The following is a 4,833-nucleotide window of genomic DNA, read 5'->3' on the forward strand; positions in this document are numbered from 1 at the left end:
GCTCCAGAGGGAACGAGGCACCCCCCTCCCGCTGACCTTGCTGCTCTTGCTACTGTCCTCGGGGCTGCAGGAAAGCCGGTCCTGTGCCTGCCGTCCCCAGCCCTCTGCCTGACCCCCATCGCCGTCCTGGCCAACCCCACCTTTCCCATTGGCCACACTCCACCCAGGCAGCTCTCCCACGTTAGGCTTCTAACGGTCACAGTCTTCCTTGTGCTCAGAAGCCAAGCATCACGGGGTGGGAGACAAGTGGGCTTCTCTCCTTGACCCCCACCTTTCTCTTCAGTGGGACTAGGGATGGGTGCCACATGGTACCAGCCTGCCTCCCTGCCCAGGCCCTGCTGCCTCAGGCCTGTGGCCCTGCTCTCCAAGCCCTGGCCTCATGCAGCGAGCAGTGGGCGCCTGACCCAGCCGCTCACCTCCCACCCGCGTGGGCCCATCCAGGAGAGACTGTTGCTTGTGCCCTGCCCTGGCCCTTCCTGCCCATGCCCAGCCTGGCAGACCTTCAGCCGTGGCCACGACAGAAGGAGGCTTCTCAGGGTCTTGGCATCACCCTTGGGCTCCCCACACCCTTTGGATGTGCAGTCCCTCAGGGCGGGCGGGCGGCTCTCCTGGCTGGCAGGACTTCAGCCTAAACGGTCCTCTCTCTGAGATAAGCAGTTCCCTGGACAGTGGAAGCCCTGGCCCAGCTGCCCTGAGGGACTATCACTTACCTGCAGAGCCCTTAGTTCTGTAACTGAATCCCCTGGCGATGGGCAGTCAGCGCCGGGAAAGTGTGCTGGGCCGAACGGCCATGCTACTCAATGAGGTGCCTCTATGCTGCCCACACGCCCCTCCCCACCGCCCCAGCGCAGTCTCCCTCTCCCCCATGCCTCCCTGCCCCTCCCCACCACCCCAGCGCAGTCTTGCTCTCCCCTGCTGCCCACTGTCCACATGCCCCTCCCCACCTCTCCAGCTCCAGCGCAGTCTTCCCCCCCCCCCCCCCCCCGCTGCCGTGTGTTGCCAGGCCTGGAGACGAGACCAAACCAAACCGGGGCAGCAAGTGGGGGCATTCTTCTCACTGCCCCTCCCTCCTAGGCCGGGAGGCTGGGCTGCTTGCAGGAGGAGGGCGGGCAGACATTCAGCTCAGGCCGCCCCTCAATAAACCACTGATGGCTCCTTCTTCCATGTTGAACAAGCGCATCCCTCGAGAGGAAGACAGAGGACTGGGTAGGAACGCAGAGGAAGGTGAAGGGGCCTGTCCCCTGCGGAGGGCCCTGTGGCACACGGGAAGGAGAGGGCTGGGTGCTTTGCCCTCCAGCCTCCCCTGGGCCATAGGGGTGGGCTGCGGTCCCGTGAGCAGTGCCCCCTGAGGAGGGCTCCGCCCCCAGCAGCCCATCTCCCTGGGCCACCCTGCAGGCCTGTGGCCCTGAAGGTGAGGGGCCACTCTCCTGGACTCCAGGACGCCCGGGTTCTCAGAGACAGGTCCTGGCTGCCACGCCTTTGGTCCTTCCCTGAGCCCTTCAGGCACAGAGGAGGGGAGTGGACAGGGACCCAGATCTGTCTGAGTTCCCTGGGCTGATAGCGTGGGGGCAGCTGGGTCCCTGCTTGTCCCAGGCCTGGGCCTCACCAGGAGGGTGAAGGCCGGGAGGTGAGAAGACAAAACAGCCATGTCGGTGGGACCCCCTCCAAGCATCGCTCCCCCTTCAATCCCTACCGGTTCCATCCATGCTGGAGTTGTGGCGATAAAGCAATCAGGGGAGGGGAGGCAGGGTGAGGGGAATCTCCCCCCAATCGGGAGGCACGGAGAAGCAGACCCACTTCCATCCTCCTTCCTCAGGCCCAGCAAGTCCTGTCCATGCTGACCTGTGCCATGGCCTCCCCTGGTGGGGGGTGGGCACTCCCCTCTCTGGCTTGCCCTTCCCCACGCACAACACGAGGTGCTTATGCTTGGTCATTACTAGGCCCCTCCTGGCTCGAATAGACTACAGTGAGAGTGGTTGGAAGGGACTGGAAAACTGAGCATGGTCCCAGACTGGGCACCCTGATCAGGACGGGTTGACGGCCAGATGGATGGGAATCCCAAATCCCCAGGGTCCCACTGCCCAGCCCACTGCCTCCCCTGCCTTCAGACTGGTCAGGGCTTGGGCCCATCCAACTCTGCTCCCGTGCCAGGGCTGACCAGCAGACCCTGAGCAACGGATGAATGATGACTCTGACGCACATTCTGTGAAAGAGAGGGCTAAGGGGCTGCCTGGCTACAGAAACCAGATAGCCCCGTTCACCTGCCTCCTTGGGCTTTTATTGTAGCAACAGCTTGAACTAAAATTAACCTCTAGATACTATCAGCAGGGCAAGCACCTTGAGAAGACACATGCGTCCTTTAAGCAAGGATGCTTTGAAGTCTAAATATAAAGATTCTAGTAAAACACAGGGTGGGGGGGCACTCAGATTTGATTGGAAAAGTCAAGGCAGGGGCTGCCCCCGACCTTTCAGAGATTCCTCCTTACAGACCTTCCCACCAAGTCCCATGCTTTCCACAAGCTGGACCTGGGTCTTCCAGGCCCACCCACCACAAGACACCTGCGTGGTATCGGGGCTACTGGGTCCTGTTTTCTTAGAATAGTGCAGGGATGTGGGCAGGGCTTCTTGCCTCCACTTGGGGAAAGATGGTGGGAGTGGAGGGTGAAGCAGACAAAAGGGGACTTGGGGAGATGCCCCGCAAGGGACATCAGGGCATCTCGTCATGCGGGCTTCAGAGCGGGGAATGGCGTTTGGAGCTGGATGGCCTGAGTCAGAGCCCAATGGGGCCGCTCACCAGTGTGACCTTGGGTTCACCAGCGGTGTGACCTTGGGCAGTGGCTCAGCCTGCAGGAGGGTAACAGCATCTGAAAGGATCTTGGAAAAGACTACACAGTGTGTGAAGCCCTGGTATGGGAAGCACTCCCAACTGAGACACGACAATATTATTACGGTTGTTGAATCATCATCAGCAACAATGGCAACATCTCCACCTGGGGCCATGCTTGGTTTTTAACCTTCTGCACTTGGACAGGAAGTCTAACCAGACAAACAATGGGTCTGTGCCTGTCACTACCTGAGCCAATTCAGCAGAGATGGGTGAATCATATGAGCGTGTATTCCAATCCTGCTGCAGTGTGGGAGAGCAGCAGGGCACCCACAGAAATATGTTCTCCCCCCACCATAAGCCACTGCTATATTGGGTAGAAGGACAAAGATTATAGGGGAAGGAGGCAAAGGGTGTGCCAGATGGGCCATTTATATCAGTAAATTACACACACATTTCCCCCGAAGGGTTAGTGATATGCAAAGGGCTGGGGTCTTCAAAGGGCTGTTGCTTCTGGTTCCTGCAACAAGGTTGTTAATCTTTCCGTGACAATCTGCATCTCCATGTGCAACTCCCACCAGGTTAGCATGTGCCTCTTTAATCAGAGCAAGACAACCCTGTTCACAGAGCAGGCTTCCTACTTCTTACGATCCTAGCTGGTCCCCACATTCTATTCTGCCCCTGCCGGGACTGAGCCATTCACTCATGCGCTCACGCAGGGGCATTTGCTGAGGCCTGCTCTGCGCTCCTGTTCAGCTACCGCAGACGCAGGACCAGGGCCAACAGGATGGGCTGGCTCTCCTCATGGAGCCTGCAGTCCAGCTGGGGAGACACTGCCTTCTTGTGAGCACGTGTGGAGGGCTGCTTGGGGAAAGTACATAAAGGACACAGTCGAGTGTGTGGCTCAGAGTGGAGGTGCCTGTGTACAGATATGCATTATTGTTACTATTAATGCATGCCCAGAAATGGAAGCAGGAAAACACCTTTTTCTTTAGTGAAGTGATGCCCGGAAGAGGTTCTACACAGCATCACAGCCTTTAGTTGGCAAAGCATCCATTCAGCCAAGTCCACACAGTCTCTAACAACTGACTTTCCCCATTGGTGGGATCAGATGGTGACTGAACCAATTGGCTGTTCTAATTGGATGAACCCATTTATTGACTGACATATTGTCTGATGACCTCATCCAAGACTGGCCATGATTTGTCCATGGTCCCAGGTGCTTTCTCTTTCACAATGAACCTTTGGCCTGGTTTTGTTACAGAAAACCAGAGAAGAACCAAGCAATACTTAGAGAGATGGAGTTACATTTATTACACACGGGTCCAGAGGAAAATGTCTCTCAAATTCTGGGCTCCAACATGGAAGAATTTTCCCTATTTATATGTTTTTACCTTCTTTGTCTGGTGGGCTTGTGACCTGTCAAATATGGGGTGTTTCTGGCACCCTTTGCAAGTTCTTAAAGAGCCCCTATGTGCTGGGGCCTTGAGACCTCAACCAAAGGCTTGGCCTGGTGCCAGCACTGATAATTTTGTCTGGGGAAGGTTTAATGGCCTCTCTGAAGTGGGAGTAGTCTTATTTTCCTTATTATTTAAGCAAGCAAGCATCTACAGAAGCCAAATAGCAGGGTTAAAATTTCAAACAGCAGTTTTTATTTAAGATGGATGCTTCATTCCCCACTGGTTTTATGTACATGAGTCAAATCACTGACTCTTAGTCATTGTCAGGGAGGGAGTTATATTTACCCCTGAGGACTATAATCTTAATTTTCTGCCTAATAAAGTTAGTGGGCCTGCTTATAAGATAAGGGCCCGGAATGAGGGCCAGGAGTAATCTTTAGAGAGTCCAAAGAGTCCTGGACTCTCAATTTTGCCTGGCTGTCTTAAGCCGGGTGTGATGAAACCACATTGGGATTCCGTCAACCTTGACTGCCATGGAGGTGGTCCTTTCCAGGTAGGAGTCAGTCCTTGTGTGGCAAATTTCTTTACCCAAATAGTCACTAGGGTGGA

This window comes from Plecotus auritus (assembly GCF_963455305.1).
Source record: "Plecotus auritus genome assembly, chromosome: 9".
Lineage (NCBI taxonomy): Eukaryota > Metazoa > Chordata > Mammalia > Chiroptera > Vespertilionidae > Plecotus > Plecotus auritus.